The 22,710-nt window shown below is 36.7% G+C and overlaps 1 protein-coding gene across 9 annotated transcripts in view; it reads left to right on the top strand.

The window, feature by feature from the left end:
- ARID1B (AT-rich interaction domain 1B) overlaps window positions 1-22,710 on the top strand; it is a 412,333-nt gene that overhangs the window by 172,223 nt on the left and 217,400 nt on the right. The window lies entirely within an intron of this gene.

The following is a 22,710-nucleotide window of genomic DNA, read 5'->3' as shown; positions in this document are numbered from 1 at the left end:
GTGACCCGCAGGGAGCAGAGCATGCCATGTGGGGTCCCGGGATTCTGGTTGCCCACAGGTCCACAGTGCAGGTTTAAGCTGGGGTGTGGAATGAAAAGTGTCTTAAACCTGTCACTTGGCATCTTTCTCTTAACTTGGGTGTTAGGTGTTATGTTTGAGAAATAGGTTAGGGTTGAGCTTGTGGTGCTGTCAGTAATTGCCCTTGAATGTGGACGGAGTTTACTGATACTTAGGATTGTTTTCCTTCTGTTTAATTGTAAAGTGCAATAAGGAGTTTTCTTCCGTGAGTCTCAGATAATTTTATATGTAGAGCATGAGAGTAGGTGACAGTTTCAAGGCAAGATAGGAAATTTCTGGACTGTTGACTTTTTCAAGCTGATTTCCTCATTTGCCAGGTGATGATAAAGAGGATGATGCCAGTGAAACCTGGATGTTTCACTCAGTCCATATCACAGCCACTTCCCAGTCACCCAGACAACTGGAATATTGTATCTGTTAGAGAATTTGTACTCAGATAGTGCCTTCTTCTTAGATTTAAAAGCAGCTGCTTCATTCACTTCTTAAGTGCTCTACATGTTTAGAATTTTTATAAGAACTATATTTTACATTCAGAATAATGTAGTTAGAATAATATGTTCCAGGATTTCCGATTTACTCGTCACTGCCTTCAGAATTCAACTTTTGCTTGTTGTCTACGTTCATTTCCCTAAATACTATATTCTAACAGTCGTGGCATAGTCAGTGTGATATATCTGTTTTCTAATACCAAAGGGTTAAATATTGACTGGGTTTTTTTTTTTTTTTTCCCCCTGCCTTAGTTGTTATCCCACACCTGGGAACATCTTTTTATTTTTAAACTGTTTACCTCTCCCCACCTTCCACCAAGAGGAAAACACTAGGAATAAGTAATAATAATTTCTCAATATTTGTTTGATTTGGTGGCATACTGTACACTTCAGCATCAAAAGTAGATGGATGGGTTATTATTGCTAGTTGTTCTTACTCATTCAGTCTATAAACCTAATTTGCTTTATTTATGATGGGAGAATGGGAATTTATGAATTCATTTTACTAAGCAATTCTTGAGTCTTTGTAGTATGCTATTATGATGGTTACATTCCTGTTTTGAAGAAAGATGAAGAAATCCAGAGTCCCTGAGATTATGAAGCACTTTTCGGCAAACGTGTTCTGTTGTGATATGTATGCATTTACACATCATGTTGTGAGGTTTTTAAGTGTTCTCCAAATGTGTTCAGTATTTCTTTTGAATAGTCATTATTTTAATTACAGTTCAGATTTCTCTTTCCTTTTTTGAGAAATAGTAGTTCTCTCTCTCCTCACCCCTTGCCTTTTGGAAAAGTCAGTAATCTGGATAATTTCTATTAAGAAACCTCTATTAAAACCAAGGAGTGATTGTAGTCCAGCTAATGAAGCAAAGCACAAAAGAAGATGAGGACAGGAGCGATAGGGAGTTAGTTCACTAATGAAGCAAAGTACTTTGAAACGTAAGGAAAAATAAAGAAGCCCCCTTCTCTTTCTTCCAGCCTGGTTGTTATCTGGAATTTTTAGTTAGATAGAATCATTAACTACTTATATATGCCTCAAACTAAACACAAAACCTCAAAGACAGTTTAATTATCATACTTTTGTTAATAAGATTATGGGAAGGTTATTAAATGAGTTGGTGAGACTTGCACAGGAAAAATGATCTGCAAAAATGGAATTCTTCTATTAATAAGAATACTTGGCTTGTGTTCTTTTTTAATGGTTGAGTATAATATTCTGCTTCTTTGTTTAGTCTGTAAAGGAGGAAAAAGCAAGAAAATGACCATTTCTTCCCTTTGTTGGACACAGGTCTTGCTAATTTGAGTTGTTCGTTACCGTGTATAGGGTTTCATTCTTAAAAACTCTTCAAAGGGTGGATGTATTGTCTTATTTATTATTTTAAATAAAATTTTAGTTTACTGATATTTTATAAGAAGTCTTTCAAAAGAGTGTAACTGTGGTAGAGTTGAGTTGTTGACTACATTATCTTCAGTCAGCCCTTTTAAATACAGTGTCAGTTTTTCAAATATGGATCCTTCCTCACATTCCTTTAATAAAGAAATAATATTTAAAGCTTTCGATTTCTCCCACTGTAGTTTTCTTTGTATGTCGTTGAGTTGGATGAAATCTGTAAGAGCACTGTTCAGAATAAGAAGTGATTCAGCAGATACAGACGAAGCATTTGGCTATTAAAACTTTGTTTCTGCTGAGAAAGCACCAAGGTATGAACTTAAAATGGGGGTGGCAGGAGCGTGAATAATGATTTCTTCTTGTGGTCGCTCTTTGTTGATCTAAAGGGCATTTAAAGAGCACTCAGTCAGTCTGGTTGTTAGAAGAGCATTTTGTTTTCTCAAATCAGGGACAGTCTACTTTTTGAATGAGTTGAGTTTTATTGACTTTCTTACCCCCACCCCGGGCCCGTCTTTAATTGTTACTGGTACATGAGAAGTCTGCACACCTTGTCTCTTTCTCTGGTTTGCTCTGTGGCTGCCCATGTTTCCTGGTTAAATTTTCATTCAGAATTGTCTTTGAAGACTATCCACTTCTTGATTACCCAAGAACATTATGTTCACCCCAAACTACTGTTGTGATTTTTTTAAAAGCTGTATTTCACTTAACTTTACAGTTCCTAAATTTCTTTGATTAAGAATAAAACAGTAATTTTTGTTTTCTGATGAGGAATTAGGCCTTCTACATGTGTGATGTGGCATCTGTTTGTATGACAGATGTGCTTTATTGAATCATTGTAAATGAGTTCCCTTGTGCATTGATATAATGGAATTATTATTTTTAAAATAATTTATCCAAATTTATAGTAAGCAAAAGTTATATTTTCATTTGGTAATTATATTCAATCAGCAAGAAATAATATGCATAGACTTTGTTTTATTGGCAAAATGTTGCCCTTAAAAGCACTATTTTTGTTTATGAGCAATTGTATTTAGTTTGTGTGGGTTTGGCGTACATTCCTTTGAGTCAGTTTCCATAGGGCAGCTATTGGCTAAAGCCTTAAAAATTAAAGCAACAATTTCACTTCTAGTCTTTGCATTTAGTTTTATGTACTGCTAGGCCAGCTGTTAAATGGGAGAGAACCCCAAATTACTCTCGGGGTAGGCGAGGAAAGAGCCTGGTAAACTAGGAGGTTTGGATTTAGCCAAGTTACAGGATTTTAGAATTATAGGCACACAACACTTTCCTGTGTTTTTTAAGGCTTGAACTTGGGTGATTTTGTTCAGTGAAAAGCAGAATTATTCCCTGAGCATCTTACAAAAAGAGCACGGGGAGTCTAGAGGGCTTACTCTGTTTTCTTGTACAGTTTGGGGCGCCACTCTGCAAAATCGTTGCCAAATGGGCCACCTTTTTACTTGTTAAAGAGTAACAAGTATACTTGTAAAATGGAACATTGATTTCTAAATTTGAAGTTTCTGAGTTCTCAGAGGAAAGGTTAGAAATCCTAGAAATCAGAGAAAGAAGCCCCACGGCCCTCAGCTCTTGTGGAGAAGTGTTGCTCACTTAGAGCATCGCCCAGCACGGAAGGCCTGGGATCGGTGCTCCCTCTGGGGCTGAGCTCCCCGGCCCCAAGGCCTAAGAACTAAGACCTAGAACTAAGCTAGTTTTTAGCCTTATTCAGCTTTCTTTCACTGTCAGATTTCAAGCCAAACCACATTTAAAAAATGTGATTCTGTTCCATACAACTGAGGTGTGTATTTTGGAGAGTGAAATGAAAGAAGTAACCAGTAAGGACCTTTGGGAGACAGTGAATGCTGACTTAGAAAATTGTGACTTTGGCTCTTCCTCGTGAAGCCGAGGTCACTTCCTTTGCACAGCATCAGGTCCAGTCTTTCAGCTGCCTGCTGGCTGTTGCCCTTTGGCTAGTATCGCCCCTCCGAGCCTGTGTCCTCATCTGGGGTGACAGACCTGGAGCTCTTCCAGGAGCACGTGTGCCAGGCCCTTTGCCGGCTCCCGCTCCCTCTCTCATGGTCACCCCTTGAGTCACCTCCTGATAGAAACTTGAAATTAGGCGTGAAGGACAAGATCACTGTATGCATAGCTTTTATCTCCTGTTGAATGCGAAATCCACACTCAGCTAGTATTTGCTAGTTGTTTCTTGAACTAGAAATAAATGGCCACACCAGGCTAAAGGATAGCTTTCAGTCTGATCTTGTATGGTTGAGGTTTTGTTTACTGAGGAATACGTTTTTTAAAAGAAAATTTATTTCTGTGTATTCCAAAACAAAGTAAGAAACATCATGTGGGGGTGGGGACAAGTAGCCTGCCAGTATTTTTTCTTAGAAAAATAAATCAACTATTTTTACTAGAAAGAATGAATATACTGATTTATTTCCTTCCTAGAATAATTCTATGTATATATATTCATATATTCTCCTTTAAAAATACTACAAAAGGGTAAATGGCAATTCAGCAGTAAATTCAAATTTCCTTTTCCTCTCCTTAATTATTTTTAAACAGTTCTTTCTAAAATTTCAAAATAAAACCAAGGTAAAATATTTCTTAATTTTGTTTCTAGTTTTAGAAGTTAGTGTTTCAGAATTTGTGCCTGTGTCAATTTCTTTAGCTTATAGTTGACATAACTTAATTTGATAGGTTCAGTTTATTTTAGTATGTTTAAAAATCAATGTTTTACTTATACTTCAACTGTGTTACATTCTTGCATCAAATAAGGAATGTGGAGTTAGATTAGGAAATAAAGAAGCCTACAGTTAAGTGATGGACGTTTTCTTTGTTTAAAAATGGCTTTACTGGTTATTTTAGTGATGTTAGTAATAATATATTCATTATAAAGTTGAGATTACCATTTTTTGTATCTTAGATTTTTTTATCTGTGTACATTCATGGATAATTAATTTCTTTTAGAAAAAGGGTCCCTATCATCTGTGTGCTAACTTATAACCTGCTTGGAAAACTGAACATAATTTCTTATCAAATATAGTTGTATGCCATCATTCTAAATGATTGCATAGTATTTGTATGGAATGATGAATGAGCACATTTAAGAAAATATAAAACCTAAATATACTGTATAATTAAGCATTGCAGTTTTGAGCTGTCTTCTTTTTTTATATTGATCTTTAGTGCTCAAAATGATATTTAGATTTTTTTTTTTCCAAATTCTGAATGGTATTTATTAAGAATGATCAGATGCTACTTTAAACCAAGACCATGGAAGAGTTTGTTGTATAAACAAACAATTCCTGAAAACAAACTTTTTCTCTGAATGTGTTTATTTGAGATTCCTCTTGTTTACAGAAACTGTATCATGTTTATTTTGAAAAGAAAAAATGTTAATGTGCTTATAAGGGTAGCAGTCTGAGGGGGATGGCAGATAATCTGTAGCATGAACTAGGCATGGCATAAGTCTGGGTTCTGAGACAGTTTTCTCTTCTCTCTGTCTTCAGAATAAACACGTGCTTGTCAAGTGTGGGAAGACACTCTCATGGGTAACACTTGAATGAGAACTTCCTGCATATCATGCTTTTGTTTCTATTTCAGAATCTTTTCTGTGTTGGAAAGAATTGTAGAGATTCTGCTTTCTGGCTTCCTGTGTCCCGTTCCCTCCTCTCCGGGCCTGGCCTTGTCTTGGACTCAGCTGCATGTCTTATTAACTCATCTTGCAACCTCTGGCTCCTCAGGAGTAGGAGCTGTCAAGACTCCCTGTGACATCAGTAGTATGAGACTTGCACAGATGTACTATATACGCTTTATATATACTATAACTTTTTTGGGTCCCTTCCCAATGAGAAAAGCAAGCACTAACTCTCATTTTGAAAATTTATTGCTGTTTGTTGGGGACATTTCAGAGACCACTTTGCTTGTTTGACTAATGGCCAAATGGAAGCTAATAGTCTGTTTGGGCCAGTGAAGCCTAAAATACTACTAATTTCTTTGCCTGACAAAAAAAAGGAAAATCTCTTCATGTTTATATGCCAAGACTACTGATTGACTAATTTGATACTTTGTATAGGGAAAATTAGGATAGGATTATTTGTGAGCTTTATGGTTTTAAATTATGTTTTGATAACATAATCACATGTGTATACTCAGGTCATAGAAGGTTGCATGTATGTGTTTATGTGCTTCTGTGCTTGTAAAAATTGTAAATTTGGAGTTAATGGTTTTGCAAGAAACAGGATATGTTTTTAAACCATCTCTTTTAAACAGTTTAACCTCAGTTGAAGTATGGATTCTCTTTTTTGAAAAGGCTTATTTTTCATATTTTAGGAAGACTTACTAAAGCTTATGTGGTCTCTAAAGGTTTTGTTTCAGATATTTGGGGAGAGTCATTCTTTGGTTCTTTTTTATTTTAGCTTGTAGGAACTGAAAAATATACGGACACTCAAAATATTAACATGGATGAGGTGCTAAATAAAGTGTAATAAGCACCAGAGGACATAAGGATGTGTTCATCTCAAAGCTGCATGATGATTTTTGTGTTGTGAAAGGTTAGCTTTTAAATTGCTGTACTTAATTACTTTCCAAATGAATATTTCATAATAGTTATTTTTTCATTGAATATACATCTACATATGTATTCTGTTCCCCATGTGTTAGACATCGGTTAGCAGCACTTTGAAATTCAGTTATCCACTGCCGCCCCCACCTTTTTTTTTTTTTTTTTTTTTGCATAGAGTAGCTATGATTGAGTTTCTTATTTTAAAAAAATATGGTTCAAAGTAATAAAATTTAGCAGTGCTTTCATAGGTTTAATGTGACGGCACAGTTTATTTTCTGAATTTTATCTAGGCTTGTCCCTGTTAAGAATATGACACTGATGTTTTCCACCTTCACACAAACACTTCTGCTCATCTGGATGAGGCCTGTTTCTCTGAAGTAGCTATCTTTCTTCACCAGTCTCCCTTCTACTTTATCTTAACAGCATGCAAAGTGTTTGTCATTTAAGAAAAATAACTGTTGATTATTCCCTGACTGTTTTTCTAGGAATAAGCAAAATTTGCACTTCGGTTCATGAGTATATATTTATAGTTGTAGAAAGCTTAGAATACCTATATTAAGTTTAAAACCATAGTAATTTCGCTATAGGGGAAAAGCTTTGTTACACAAATATAAATAACTTTATAGTTAGCTAATTATCTTTAGGGGGAATTTGTGAACAATAAAACTTCTTTTGTTGTTAGCTTGATTATCCAGAAGTCATATTTAAATGTACTTTGGAGTTTATTGCTGATTATGTGAAAATTTAATAATCTTTTCTATGGTCTGAGAAATTTCAGATTAAACTTACTTTATTTTGTCTTTAAGATGTAGGTAGTATGTACTTTCTGTGTACTAATTACTGAGCTTTCTTCTCTGTATATCTACATGCTTTGCTTTTATTTACTGCTTGCTGATACAGTACTAGCAGAACTGGATGGTATCTCTGACCTCAGCAGAGAGACTATAGCTTCTCATAGTATCTGAGATATTTAGAATATGCTGCCCATTTTCTTTCCAGTGAATGGAATGAGTCTCCATTTGTATATATTGTTAACATACCATTCAACCAGGTAGACCTATAGCCAAACAAATTGTAGTTAACGATTTCTCGCTTAACTGGAAATTCATATTAACACTTTTGAGTGGGCAAATATCTTATTGTTTATTGGTATATATTTTATTGGGCTTCCCAGGTGGCTCAATGGTAAAGAATCTACCTGCCAATGCAGGAAATGCAGAAGATGCTGGTTCTACCCTGGTTTTGAAAGATCCCCTGGAGGAGGAAATGGCAACCCACTCCAGCATTTTTGCCTGGAAAGTCCCATGGACAGAGGAGCCTGGTGGGCTGCAGTCACAAAGAGTCCGACGGACACAGATTAGTGACTGAGCATGACAAGCATGGTGTATTTTATTGTTTACTGTATGCTGCTGTCCACAGTACACCAAGACGCTAAAGTCTCCTTAGTCTTCTTATTTGGAGAGTGCGAATGCTTTGAAGGGGTGGTTTCAATTTGTGGAATGAGTTATTATAGTACAAACACAGGTAACTTTTAATAGCCTATTTTTCTAGCTCTTTTGATAACTTAGTCCGGTTTTTTTTCCACTGTATTTGCTCTTCGTTAATGATAATAATGTTGTTCCACTTTTAAATTGCCTTGATTAAAGATTTTATTTCAACCATCATTAGAGATACAGAAGCCTATTCTTTTTGGGACTTTAAAAACTCGTAATATTCTTGTTGTTTTTCGAAATATTCCTTTCATTTGAACATTTGAAGATAAGCATTACTGGATACAAATTAGTTTCATACATGCATATGTACATGTATACACACACACACTTTTTAGATAAGAATAGTCATAGTATTAAGACAAGAATCACCATAGGAAATATCATTAAATAGATATGACAAAGTCATGAAGATTTATCAGCTGTCATCAATGATTAATTTGGAAATGGAATTTTTTTTCCCCTCCTAATGCTTCCCTCTTTTGACTGATTTTCACTGCTCTCTGAATGATGAATAAAAGAGAGAGAAAGAGGGAAGGAATGGGTGTATATTTGTACAATTGGTGCATAAAATTTACTTCCGTGTTTTAAAATATAGTAATATTAATTTACCTTATATATTTCATTGAGATAAAAATTTCTAATCTGCTGTTACAGGTTAAAGCATATATTGTATTTGTTATTCTCATAGTGAAAATTTAAGCTTTAGATTTCTCTGAATGTATTTAATATTGTTTGAATTGATCAATGAGTTGAAATTATCTTTTCTTAGAAGATCAACTTACAGTTGTATTTGAAACATCAATATTGTGTGAACCTCCTTTGGGGGACTTGCGGTTATTTTAACAGTGGTGGAAATAAGATTCACAAACAACTTTGATCCATTCAATAGGAACTCAGGTACAAAACTTAGTTTTTCTTTCAGCTAGGTAAATCTTTGTCGGGCTGTGCTGTGTTGTGCTGTGTCCGACTCTTCGCAGCTGCATGAATGGAGCCTGCCAGGCTCCTCTGTTCATGGAGATTCTCCAAGCAAGAATACTGGAGTGGGATGCTGCCCACTCGGGATCTTCCCAACGCAGGGACTGGACCCAGGTCTCCCAGATTGCAGGTGGACCTAAGAATCCTGGAGTGGGTAGCCTATCTCTTCTCCAGGGGATCTTCCCAACCCAGAAATCGAACTGGGGTCTTCTGCATTGCAGGTGGATTCTTTACCAGCTGAGCTACCAGGGAAGCCCAAATCTTTGTAGAAGATGTACACAAAATTTAGATGTGTGTAGGTTTTTGGGCACTGAATTTGCTGCCTGTTCACTATGTCCTAGGAGCAAGGATTGTCCTTTCTTTCACGTTAGGTCACTGGTGACCTTTCCCAGTCCCTGTGTTCTTTGCTGTGCCCGCTGGGTTGGCGTGAGCACTGCTGGTGTGTACAGAGCCCCTCTCTCCTGTGTTGTTAGCTAGACACCCTTGAATACCACACCTGGGTGTTGTCCATCACCTGGAAATGACTCTGTTAAACCATTGTTATTAGTAATGCTGCTTGGTATCCAGTATTTTAATTTTAGTTACTGAGTATTATGAATTGAAACAAATATTTCAATGTTGTTGCTCATTTTGCCCTTACATTACAAATGTTTTACAAAAATGAGGGTAAAATGGGAAATTGAGGGTGATAATATTAGTGATGAGAAATCTGAAAAATATAATACAAAGATGTGAAACATTTGCAGAAGATTCATTGACCTTGGCCAGAAAGTAACTCTTCCTTGGAGATAATGTTTTAGAAGGGAAAGTGTAAACTTAAGCATTTTATCTCTTCTTCCTGCATCATTTTCATGCTCATCTTCTTCATCATCACCATCACTTTGTCTGGTGTAGAAGCCCCATTGGGATTACCTTTGCTCTTGGGTTTTACATGTGTTTTTAGAAATCTCCAGTGTGAGTGTAGGATGACATCTAATCTCAAAAGTGGTTTTAAGAATGGAGTCACTGAGTGGTATAAGAATAACCAGTGGTTATAAGGATGGAGTCTGCTGAGGTTAGTTGGCTCTGCATTTGAACCTCAGTACCACCAGTTGCAGTCCTGTGATCTGAGCAATATATTTGACTTTTTACCTGTTTGTTTTGCTGAAAATGGGAATAAAATTCTCTTTTCACAAGATTATTGTCTGGATTACTTAAGACCACGTATGTACAGCACCTCAGTTAATGGTAGCTCATTTTTGTTGTTAATGGTTATTCTGGCTTAAAGTTCTGTGCTGGCTGCTTTATGTGAATAGGAACAGATCTCTCTCAACTTGTGAATGGAACCTGGACATATGAAGGCTGGACCCTCAGCCTGCAGTTTGATGACTTGCTCCAGAGGGAAGCACTGTTGTGAAGGATGATTAGATTCTGGTGACATTGGTACTGTTTATGAGTTAAAATTGTTCTTGAGCTGAGAAAGTTAACTTCAATTTAGTGTATTTCTAGAAAATGCATTCCAGGTTCCAAAGAACTTGACTTAGAGGTGAACTTGAAAAGTGTAACTTTTTTGGTTTTTTTTGGTTTGTTTGTTTGTTTTTCTGTTCTTTATTTCAAGAACAGACACCAAGTAAAAAATGTACTGCTATTAATATCTCAGTCGATTTTATTTGTGCTTGTGTGTAACAAAATTTTCCAGAAAATATTCAATATGAATGCAAATCTCTATTCAGAATAAGTTTTTTGGTTTAGGCTAGAATTATATCCCATTCCAGCCCAAGGGTGGATAGTGGTTAGAGGTGTACTGTGGGACTGGTTGGAATTGTGCTGTACGTTCACTCTGAGTGCTGGTTTATGTTTTAAGACTACCAGCTAGAGGAGGGAGTGTAGTTTGAATTAGTTTTGTTTAAGCCACTGAACTTCATGGTAGTCAGTGAGCCAGAATTTTCTGTATTTATTGCAAAGGAGTTTCAGGAAAAAAATTTTAAGAATCTTAATAGTACAACAATTACTTTACGTATAATAGTTACCCAAAAGCCAAGTTAATTAACCTTGTGTCCGGCCATACTAAGTCGCTTCAGTCGTGTCCAACTCTTTGTGACCCTATGAACTATAGCCTGCCAGTCTCCTCTGGGGGATTCTCCAGTCAAGGGAACTCAATTATTCCACCTTATTTCAGTGGTACTAGTTTTATAGCTATTAATCTCTTAAGTATAGAAATATGAATTAATATATGTGAGCTTCACGTGTCTAGAGCAACTTGAACACTAGAACATTTATTGAAATAGGAGCTAAAAGCGTACATAATTATTATATTCTGGTTTTCTAAGGAATAAAACAATGTCTAATAACTTAGAAGGCTCAATAACTTCAATTTAGTTTTTTTCTGTCCTGCTTACTTTTTATTCTATGCTTTTTTGAGTTGGCTGGTACAAGACAAACCAATTCTAGGTTTAAGCAATTCAGATTTTATAAGGAAAATTAATGTTTACCTTTTCAGTGTCAATTAGTGAACTATAGAATGTAGATGTTATATAGAATTTTGTATTTAATTACTATGAATAAAGGCTCTGAATTTTTAGAACATTACTTTTGGTTTTACATTTTAAAAAACGTGTGACATTTCATTCTTTAACACTCAAAATGTACTTTACGATTTTAATCAAGATTGCTTAGTAAGTCTGCTGTGATGTTTTAAATTTTAAAATATTAGCAATTTGTTCTAAACTATTTTAATCCCATTTCATTAATTCTGCCAAAGTTTTGTGATTAGTAAACAACATTGAAAAGAGAGATCCTTAGTTACAGAACTGCTTGTAGCTAATGGTGAAACATTATTTAATGTCCTGTAGTCCTCCTGTATTGCTGTACTTCTCTCTCATTTTCTGTCTGTTTTCACTGACATGATAGAACAATTTGGGTACCTTTTGCCTTCAGCTGCCTCAGATTTTGCTTTGGTTCCCTGAGTGTTATGAAGTGTGTTTGTGTCTTGCTCAGTACTGCCTGCCTGTCAGACCTGGTTCTCTCTCAGCCTTGTGTTGACCATCCTGCCTATTCCTGAATCTCTAGTGGAGAAACATAATTTTGCCCTAGTTTGTGTCTTGTGTCGAAGTGTGGATGGCTTATTTTCTCTGGGTGATGATTTTCCTCTCTTGCTACTGGTTTCCTTAGCCAGGGAAACTTTGATGCTAGGCATACATATAAATGACTGTGTTCTCATTCATCCTCATGTGTCCTGAAGTTCACTGTAGGTGACATTCCTGGAAATTTATTTCTAATTATTAAAAAGAATAACTATCATAGAGTAAAAACAAATTTGGGGTGGCCTTGGGCTCAGGATTCAAATAGATTGAATTCAGACATTCTTGATTGCTTTTACTTGTGATCTTTACAAAATTATAACTTCTTTTTAAACTGCCATGTCTTCAGTAAAATGAATCTCCTGTACTTACTGGTGGAAGATTTATATGAGCTACCTAATGCAAAGAGCTAACAGAGTCCTTCTTACTTTAGGACTTTATTCCCATATCATTTAGCCTCAAGTTTCTTATCTTTAAAATGTAGCATCATGTAACAGAGTTACTGAGCAAAGTGTGTGTGTGTATCCAGAGAAAACCTTTGAGTCCTCTGCCCAGGGCATCAGTTAGGGCCGGGGTATCATCTAAGGCGTAGGGTTCTCCTTTAAGCTCCTGAGGTTGTTGGCAGAATTTATCTTCCTTACAGCTGTAAAACTTATGGCAGCTAGCTTTTTCAAGGCCAGCTGGAGGGAGTCTATCTGACCCTGTTAAAAGGGCTCCCCTGATTAGAACAGGCCCACCCAAGATAACCTCCCTTTTGATTAACTCAAGGTCAATTGAATAGTAACCTTAATTTCCTCTGCAGAGTTTCTGACCTTGCTATGTAATGTGACTTAATCATGGGTTTAATATCCCAACATATTCACAGGCCCCTTCTGTGCTCTTGGGAAGAGGATTTTTTTTTCTTTTTTCTTTTTTAATTTTACTTTACAATATTGTATTGATTTTGCCATACACTGACTTGAATCCTCCATGGTTGTACGTGTGTTCCCCATCCTGAACCCCCCTCCCACCTCCCTCCCCATCCCTCTGGGTCATCCCAGTGCACCAGCCCTGAGCACCCTGTCTCATGCATCGAACCTGGACTGGCGATTCGTTTCATATATGATAATTTACATGTTTCAGTGTTGGGGAGAGGATTATTGAAGGTATTTACATCAGGGGCTGGGCATCTTGGGGACCTACCACAGCAAGGGAATGGATTGGGAATGATTTACAGTCGTTAGTTTATAGAGTTCTGAACTTTTAACAATTTTTGAAGAGTAACAGTTCAAAAGCCCAAGGTAATTTTTTTAAAAAAAATTTACTTGACAGGTGAGTTCCTCTAGAACTCCTAATAAAAATTATAAGATTGGAAATTCTAGAAGGAATTTTAGCTCGTATCTATGTAATCAACAATAGCAGTTCAAATTTTTCTGAGCACTTAGCACCTCTGAGGGACTGACAACCAAAAGTAAGAAGTAAATGGCTTCAACTGGTAACTTGATTTCTTAGATGGGGGTCACAGGGTGGGGGCACCTGAAGGCCCCTGGGAGCCTGGTGCTTTGCTCAATGTCAGCCCAGTGAGTGAGGGGTGGCAGTGAGCTGTCTGTTTCACCTGCTGCCCTCACCTTTGTCTCTCTGAGTACAGATCTACATTATTAAGAATTTTTCCTTAGTAATCTTAGTAACTTAGTTTCCTTAGTAACAGTGAAGGATGAACATTTAGTAAGCAGGTAAGACTAAACTTGAGTACCGTAGTTTGAAATCAGTCCTCTAGACTGAGAAGCTTACCCACTGTTTGTTAACATAGGAGGCTGTCTGTCACATCTTTTCAGGGAGACCCTTGCTCTCTCCTTAGCAATCATTTAGGACTCAGGTGAGCAGTTGAATTTACAGCAGTCTCTTCATGTTCATAATGGGACTGGATCTCGCCAAAGGAACCTGTGGGACTCAGACATGGAATTGACTGTGGTTCAGAGATACTTCTCTTTGAAGTAAACAGTCTTCTAACAGAACCACCAAAAATGGTTATCCTAGGAATTCTGGTTAAAAAAATTTCTGTTAAGAGCACTCTTTTTTTTTTTTTAATTCATGTATTGTTTATTAGTAAAAAGTTTTCTTTCAAAGAAGGTCAGACTAGCTTTAAGAAATAGGAAGGAGCTAAGGAAGAGGGAGATGCTGAAACTAAAGAACAGTAGAGTCAGGGGAAGCAGGAGGCAGGGGTTCAAGCCGCAATCGCTGGTGGACCCCCAGGGGAGCAGAAACCTCTCTGGCTCTGAGGGAGGAACAAAGGTGAAGATACTGGGCTTGGTGAAGCAGCACATGGGAGAGGAGAACATGGAACTTTAAAGAGGACTCTTTAAATTCAGGATTTTTTTTTTTTGTATTTTGATTGTATTTGAAATAAATGGGCAAATCTTAGACATAAGTCATAGTTTATTGATTGGCACCTATTCAAGCCGTGTTGTTGTAGTCTCACATTATATACTGTATAAGTGAGAAGCGTTAGCCTCAGGTGTGCTGTGCTGCAAGTAGCCTTTGGGCATGTGTGACTATTGTGCAGTTGAAGTGTGACTGGTACAACTGAGGAGCTGAATTTGAAACTTTATTTAAAGAATTTAAAGTTAAGTTAGTACATGTGGTTAGTGGTTGTCATATTGGATGGCACAGATATAGAACGTTTCTCTTGTCACAGCAGGTTCTTTTGAGCAGTGCTGGTGAAAGTGAATATGGTTTATAAGTTCATGTAATAAAGAGCCGACTAAATGAGTTTTAATATCCGTTCTGGTTCTCAAATTCTGTGCTTTAATTGTTTTCTATAAATTACTTTAAATGCATTTTAATAGGATATGTAGGCTTATTTTATTAGTGAGTGTCTTAAGTTGCTCATCTTCCTGAATATATATTTTTACTTTTATGCACTGAAACCAGTTTTTAGTGTTGATTTAAGAGGAACTTAAGTTTTTTTAAGCATCACAGAATTCCCACTATTAAAAAAGTTAGAGGCACGTGAAATTAATAAAGAATATTCCATTTATATTTTTAACTCTCCAAAACCGTTCCTTGAATCAGTGTGCTTGCTGTCCCCATGAACACACTTATTTTTGGTTTGACTTGATTTACTAATTTATCTCAATAGTTAAATAACATCAAATTTGTTTAAAAATTCTTTCATGACCATTTAGTGACAATTCTTTACTGTGATTATGAATAGAGAAGAAAATATTGGGATGTATATTTGTGGTTATGATGAAAACGTGCTATGGTCTAAACGCTTTTGTTTATTTACAACTCCCAAACTTCTTGGCTATTCTGATTAGTTTTTATATGGCTTAAACAGATTTTTGTTTTATCTCAAAAGTTTTCCTTATGGAACATCTTTCTACAACATCTTGTTTGACTAAGTTAGATGTGGTTTCCCAAAGGGCACCTGACTTGAAAAAATTATGTTATTCACTCGGGGACTGACAATGTCCAGAGTTTAGGAGAACCAGAAAACACTGAGAGGGTGGGAACAAGTGAAGTAAAAACTGTGATGTAGTTTTGAAGTTTTAGTTTTCACTGTGGGCATATTTCAAAAGTGTCTTATGTATGTTTTACTTTTAATACTCTGAATTAAGATGTGCAGTCTAAACAAGTTCATATTGACTACAAACTTCAGGGATTTAAAGCATGTAAAACTTGTAGGAGCTTTAGCTTTATAAACCTTGTAATAAGGAAGCCATGAGAGTGCTACAGTCATTATTCCCACTTTTTATTTCCTCACAAGGAAAGCTTTATTGACTCTTCCTTCTGCAGCATGCCTATTTTAAATCTTGTTGAATTATGGTTATCAAATAGTGTTATAGCAAATAATCTTGTTTGGTTAATGTGCATGGAAGGCTAATTATGTGGCAGTAGAGTGCAAAGTGTTGCAATTTTGTCTAAGATTGGAGAGGGCAAAGGTTAAATTGTTCCTTGAAAACATAAAGAGAATAGAAAAGGATCTCCAATACTATTCTCTGCCATCTTCACATAAGACATATTATGTCAGTGAAATTAAGATAACTAAAAAGCCAAATGAAAGCATGTATAAAAATATCCTCTATCTTTTAGTTTACCTTTTGTTAGATATTGGCAGGTTTGTTATTACTCAGTGGGTAGCTTCACCTGGAACATAGAATTTATTGGCTGTGATTTGTTGTGTTGTTTTAGTTGCAGCCTCAGGGTTTCAAATATACATTTTTACTTACCGCAGCCTATCTTCGACTTTTATTATACCACTTCACAGGTAGTGTAAGAACCTTACAGTAGTATACTGTTTTCTCGCCTTGGGCTTTTTTGCTATTATTATCATAGGTTTAATTACCTACTTAAACATTTCATTTACCCTCCGTTTGATGGATATTTGGGCTTCCCTGGTGGCTCAGATGGTAAAGAATTCACCTGCAATGCAGGAGGCCTGGGTTCAATCCCTGGGTTGGGAAGATCCCCTGGAGGGAGGGCATGGCAACCCACTCCAGTATTCTTGCCTGGAGAATCCCCATGGACAGGGGAGTACTGTTTGGTTATTATGAATACTTCTGCAAGTAACGGTCATGTGTGAGTCTTTCTGTAGACATAATGTTTTCATTTCTCTTGGGTAGTTACCTACTAGTGGAATTTTGCTAGAATGTGTGGTAAATTTCTGTTTTAACAATTTAAGAAAGTGCTACTAAGCTGGTTTCCAAAGTAGCAATATACCATTTTACATTTCTGCCAGCAGAGTTGTTCTTCACATCCTCACCAACAAGTATTTGCTTTCTCTTTTTTTGTAGCTGTTCTTGTGGTTGTGACTGGGGTTTTAATTTATGTTTCCCTAATTGCTAATGATATTGGACCTCTTTTTATGTGGCATTGACCATTTGTATACCTTCTTTAGGGGAAATGTCTGTTCAAATCTTTTGTCATTTTAAAATTGAATTTATTTTGTCTTATTGAGTTTTTGAATTCTTTATATATCCTGGCTATCAGATATATATCATCTCTATCAGATATAACTGGCAGATATTTTCTGACAGTCTGTGGTTTATCTTTTCACTTTCTTAAAGAGTGAAAAGAGTCTTTTGAAGACTCCCTCCCCAAGGCCTTTAATTTTACTGACGTTCAGTTTATCGTTTTTAAAATCACTTGTAGTTTATGTGTGAAATGTATGATTTATTCATTTTTGATAGATATTTTCACTGAATATAGAATTCTGGTTTGACAGTATTTTTCTTTCAGTACTTTGAAGACACTCCTCTGTTGTCTTCTGGTTTCCTTTCTGTCTTGTTCTTTACATAACATGTGGATGTGGGGGTGTGTCCCCTGTCGTTTCCCCACCCCCAGCCCCCTTAAGGTTTATTAACTGGGTTTAGGCAATTTGGTCATGGTATGACTGTAGTCATATGTATAACTGTGTGGCTGTAGTTATATTTGTCATTGACTGTTTTGGATCTATGTGTTTACAGTTCATCAAATTTGGAAACTTTTCAGCCATTTTCTCCCTCAAAACTAATACTGAGAGAATATTATTTCTTCCATAAATTTTGCTATTGTCTTTGAGTTTACTGAGTAAACTTGTGCTAGACATCATTTTAGTGTTTTTAAAGAAACACCAGTGTCCCAGTATATAGTATAGAACCCAGTTCTTCACCATGAAAATTCTTCATTCTTCTGCAATGCAAATATTAAAGACTGTTGTGTGTCATCATGTAAAAAGTTATTTTCACTGTGATACTTTATTAGGTAGATCTTTACTTAAAATCCTATTTAGTTCCTTGGTAGGAGTATCTTCATTAATATAATTCAAAAAAGAATTTGAGAGTTTTGTTAATTTAAAAAAGAACCAGTTCCTTTGGAGAATCATAAGTTCTACCCTCCAGTAGGATATATTTAAATGTGATATATTATTTTTCCAGCTACACATTTTTTTCAGACTTTCTTATAATAGCAGAATCAAACTGTTATTCTATTTTCTCCAAATCTCTCTCCATTTTTTATGCAGATAGCAGCTGACTCAAAAGTACATGATAGTACATTTACATTTTTAAGTTAAAAGTAAACCCTTTTTTTTTTGGTGTTGAATTGCTTAATGAATGAAAGAAGATTTAAATGCCTTCAGTGCTTATGTCTCAGTTTGTAAAATGAATAATCCTGAAAGCTAGTAGTGTTGATAATATTACCTGATTGTGATTTTAGAATTTTACTTTTGTAGTTCTGTCAATACTGTTTCCATTATTTATCTGCTTAGAATATCATTGGAAAATTCTTGATTAAGAGATCCCAACTTTTCAGAGATAATTATATATTGTATCATGTTATAATAAAACGGCCATCTAAAATAACTGATGAAATGCCTATTAGTGAAAGTCGCTTAGTTGTGTCTAACTCTTTGCGACCCCATGGACTATGCAGTCCATGGAATTTTCCAGGCCAGAATACTGGAGTGGGTAGCCTTTCTCTTCTCCAGGGGATCTTCCCAACCCAGGGCTCAAACCCAGGTCTCCCACATTGCAGGCAGATTCTTTACCCAGCTGAGCCACAAGGGAAGCCCTCTGAAATGCCTAGTGGAAAACTTTCATCCTTTCTGGGTCAAGTTCCCATGAATCCTGTTTCCCTTATACAGAATATGCTGTTAGACAAACTGACTCAGCTGTATACTCTCCATGTCCTGCCACGGGGAGAAACTACCCAGCCCACTGACAGGTGTGGGAGGTCAGGGGGACAGGAGGCTGCTACTCCTTTGCTTTGCTACTGAGGGTATTAGAAATTGCTACTTGTTCTACCTGAATTTGAGTTTGGTAATGGTCCAGGAACTTTAGAGATTTGCATGAAATACACAGATGGATTATTTTTAGTCAGTTAGTTCTTCCTTTTAAATGCTGAATGCAATGTAGCGTCTCTTTCTTCTTCTTCTTTTTTTTTTTTTTTTTTTACCACCCAAGTTAAAAGATTCTAAAGAAACTATCTGTAAAACTTTAGTATTTCTCATTAAACACTCATCAAAATGTCTTATAATGCTTATATCCATAATTATAATGTTGTAATTTGACTAGTATATCTGGGAAAGAATTGAGCTCCTTTTTATCTGCCAGGCACAGTACTGATGATGGGGGTGAAATTCATGGTGCCTTCCCTTGAGGGGGTGTCTAGTTGAGTGGCAGAGGCAGTCCCTTCAGTGGTGCTGTGGAATGAGCTCTGTGCTGTTGTCTGAGGCCCTGGAGGAGTCCCCGGGAGGATCACTGTGCAGCCGAGGGAAGGCCTTGCAGACTGTAGGGAAGGCCTGCCCTGTGCAGCCGTGTGGAGCCTGCACGTGGCAGAGGGGGCAGTAGTTTTCCATACGCAGGTAGCTGAGATTTTAGCTTGAAGCACTGAAGAGCCTTCAACTTGTAAAGTAGTGCATAAGCTTGGTTGATGTTTTTGGAGAAAATTCCTTTCATTTTTAAAGGCAGGATCTCAGAATTTAAATCATATTCATTCACTGGAAGAAACAATTTCATGGTAAATCTACTCAGTATTTATCTTGATATTTGCATTTTGGTATAGATCTCTGTCATCCTGGCAGTTGAGTGAAGCCACTGTGCTTGTTTTTAATTCATGACTCAGCAGAAAAATCAAAAGGTGTCTTGATATCTTGAGACTTCTAGCAAGCATCCTCTCCTTTGTAACCCTGTATATGATGCCTGTGCTGTCCTGACTGTGAGAATGACTCATACGGCTCTTTCTTTAAGATCACCCTCACACCCACTTTACCTATGGATGTGCAGGGTGGGCAAATTTTGTCTTGGTTGAGTTTGGTTTTATTGAGGGGTGATAAAAGCAGGGACTCCGTGGACATGAACTTAAGCAAACTTCGGGAGATGGTGAGGGACAGGGAGGCCTTGCGTGTTGCAGTTGGTGGGATCACAAAGAGTCAGACACGACTGGGGGATGGAACAAAAACAGAAGTGGGGAAGGGAAGGTAGTTAATGGCCTAGTTAATTGAAATTAGGAAATGGACAGTGTCTGCCTTTCTTCATGTCTAGTGTATAGAATAAAACATGAGAAAACTAAGTTAAAGACACATATCTGTCCCTTTTTCAGTTTTCAAAAATAAAATTTAGAAAAGTATATATAACCCATGGGTAACATTAAAAAGTCGAACAAAACTATCTTTTTCACAGAAAATTTATATATGTCTATATATCCTTAAGTTCATATTCATACAATCATTAATATATGTTATTTTTCAAATTCTTCAATTTAGTATCTTTTAATGACTTTTGAGTAAATGATGATTATAACTTGCTTTACACCCTCTCTTTCCCACTCTTCATCACCCTCCCAATGAAATTATATCTCGACTGTTGGTTAAGCTAATGTTACTGTTTTCATTATTGTATCTTTTAAAGTACTGCCCATATTAAGACAAGTAGTATTCTATACCATAATTACACTTTCTTGGATAACTTTTAGTTTTGCCTGGAGTTAAAATTTGCCTAAGTTTTTCCTCATGGTTTGTTTTCTTTGAACATTCAACTAGATCTTTCCTCATACTCCAACAGCTCAGCCCTAAGACAGTTTTCCATGCTGTCATATCTGTCAGACACTTTTTAAAAACATATTTATTTATTTGTTTTTGAACTTCTGATTGCACTGGGTCTTAGTTGCTTTTGCACAGACTTTCTCTAGTTGCAGTGAGCAAGGACTACTGTTTGGTGGTGTGCAGGCTTCTCATTGTGGTGGCTTCTTGTTCTGGAGCACAGGCTCTAGGGTGAGCGGGCTTCAATAGTTGTGGCCCATAGGCTTAGTTGCTCTGAGGCATGTGGAATCTTCCTGAATTGGGGATCAAACCCGTGTCCCCTGCATTGGCAAGCAGGTTCTCGTCCACTGCATCACCAGGATAGTCCCAGATACTTTTTTTGCAGTGCCATTTGTTTTCCTCCCAAGAGACTTAGAATTTTCAGAGTCTCCTATCCCAATTTGGAGTGGTTGTTACTTTTAGATGTACACAGATGTCTCCTGGGATTTCCCTTCTTTATTTTTCTGACTCTTCTCTTAGCCTCTTATATATGGATGTTCTGTTTCATGAATCACTTACTTGATTGTTCACAGTCTTCAGTAACTTCATAAGAAAGTGTGCTTGGGAGGTAGAACTTTTAGACTTTGTTTTTTTAAGTTATGTTTGGTATACCCTCACATTTAAATTGTTTGGCTAGGCTATATAAAAATAATCTAGGAATGGAAATAATTTTCTCTAAGAATTAAAAAAATAAAACCTAACTTTTGATATTCTTGCCTTCACACATTTTGTGTTGCTGTTGAGAAATTAGATGCTGTTTTGATGAGTGGTCCTTTCCCAGGTAGCTCAGAGGTTAAAGTGTCTGCCTGCAGTGCAGGGACCTGGGTTCGATCCATGAGTCGGGAAGATCCCCTGGAGAAGGAAATGGCAACCCACTCCAATATTCTTGCCTGGAGGATCCCATGGAGGGAGGAGCCTGGTAGGCTACAGTCCATGGGGTCGCAAAGAGTCGGACACGACTGAGCGACTTCACTTCTTAATGTGTTCCTACTCCCCCTTACCTTCTAGGCGCTATTAGGATTTTCACCCATATTCTAAAATAACGAAGTGTGTTTCTTTGGATTTTTATTGTTCTTCACTGTGCTGGACACTAAGTTTCTACTAGTCTTCATTTCTGGGCAATTATGAGATTTATTTGATGATTTGTTTCTCTCCCTTTAGCTGTTTCTGAAATGCCTGTTGGATTTGGAAACTAGATTGATCCTTTCTTTCTCCTACTGAGTTTTCCATTTCTTTATTGTTTTCTAAGTGATAGCATTGATTTTACTAAAACCTGATTATTAATTTTTTCTTTTTATATTTTTATTTCAAGGTGTTTATGCTTTGTATCTTTTTATAGCATCCTTTATTTCATGGATGTAATATCTTTTTATTTCCTCTTTGAAATAGAAGCTATTTAAAAAAAAAAGTTTCTCTGTTCCTTGTATTGTCTCTGTTTCTTCTGAATTATTCTTTTTATTTTTTATGTCTCTTATGCCAGAGGCTTCGCTCAATTAGTGTCCATATTTGAACTGCTAATGGGACGCTCTCATGTGAGCTGGACTTGTGGACTGACAGGCGTTGTTTTGGGCCACCTTGTTGTCAGCCAGCTTTCTCACTGGGGACTTCTCAGGTTCATGTGTGAAAGTCTTTTTCCCTGGAGTTCATAGTTGATTTGTTCTGGAGTGGTACCTGTAGTCTTCTGCTTGGAGAGATGGTGAGTGATGTTTACACTTGGATACTGACGTTCTGGAGCTGGATTAGGGAAGGGATTCAGATCTCAGCGTTTAGTACTTACTTGATTCCAGCATGTTGCCATCTCCTAGGCTGTCTCCTTCCTGGGAGCCCTGAAGATTTCTGGTTCTATGTCTGCAGACACTCTCCCTTATCTAATGAGGGTGCTATGTAATGGTTTGATGCTTTGGTTTTATGGACTTTCAATTAATTACCTTGGTTTTAGCCTGGTGATGCTAGTTCTTGACTTTTCCAGGTTGTGCAGGCTATCCTGGCTTGTTCTTTATTAATAGCCTACTTCTTGTGCCCCTCAGACGTTTAGGATCAGCATTCCTTCTCTCTAAATTGTTTCTCAGTAGTCCTTTGCTTTCATATCAGCATGTATTGTTGGTAATATAATATTCTTTCAATTAA

This window comes from Odocoileus virginianus, chromosome 34 (assembly GCF_023699985.2).
Source record: "Odocoileus virginianus isolate 20LAN1187 ecotype Illinois chromosome 34, Ovbor_1.2, whole genome shotgun sequence".
NCBI lineage: Eukaryota > Metazoa > Chordata > Mammalia > Artiodactyla > Cervidae > Odocoileus > Odocoileus virginianus.
Note: the sequence above shows the minus strand (reverse complement) of the source record. Positions and strands in the feature narration are given on the sequence as shown.